The sequence below is a fragment of the Nycticebus coucang genome, chromosome 20, assembly GCF_027406575.1.
Source record: "Nycticebus coucang isolate mNycCou1 chromosome 20, mNycCou1.pri, whole genome shotgun sequence".
NCBI classification, from domain to species: Eukaryota; Metazoa; Chordata; class Mammalia; order Primates; family Lorisidae; genus Nycticebus; species Nycticebus coucang.
In genome coordinates this window covers 13,941,153-13,942,073 of record NC_069799.1, presented here as the reverse complement: position 1 = coordinate 13,942,073, position 921 = coordinate 13,941,153, and positions in this window count along the sequence as shown.

The window sequence follows — 921 nt, the reverse complement described above, 5'->3', positions numbered from 1 at the left end:
ATAGGCGATCATTAAATAACTGAAAAATAGTTGGTACTACCCTGAAATCTACAAAATCTCTGAACAACTTATTTCCCAGTGTACTTTCTGAAAATCTCACCAAATCTCTGGAGGAGACAAAGACTCACATTGCCTTTTGCAGGCCACCAAATTGATTTTATGGATTTACCTCCAGCTTTAGGCTTTTCTCACTGCTTAGTTTTTGTCTGTATGTTTAGTGGGTGGACTGAATGTTACCCAACCAGACGTGCAGATGCTACAACGGTAGTAAAGAAATTGGTAACTGAAATTATTCCTCGATTTAGTATACCTTTATGGATTGAATGAGATCAAGGAACACATTGCACAGCAGTAATAAATCATCTACTTGCAAAGGCTCTGGGTACTCATTAAAATTTCATACCCTATATCACCCTCAATCCTCAGGACAGGTAGAATGTAAAAACCTAGACATAAAGAAAACGTTGGCAAAACATGTCAAAACATTGGACTTAAATGGCCAGAAGCATTACCTCTGACCCTCATAAAAATCCATAATACGACAAATAGAAGACATGGATTAACACCCATTGAAATAGTGTTTGGTCACACTATGTTTACTGGTACCTCTAAACCTCCCGGGCTGACTGGAAAGTATAAGTATCTGAGTGAACAGTTTGTTACCATGACCAGCTATATACAGACACTAACTAATGTACGTGGAGCATATCATCAACAGGTGAAAACAGCATGGCCTCTGCCAACTGACAAGCCTAGCCATGCCTTTCAGTCAGGAGATCTTGCATATATCAAAGTTTTTAGAAGACAACATGCACTGTTGGACTGAAGCCAGCTTTCCACAGAGGCTCCCGTCCAGAAGGAGAGTTAAAGGACAAAAATTTAGCAAGTAACCTGGTGGATTTTAGCTGCACCAAGAGAGAA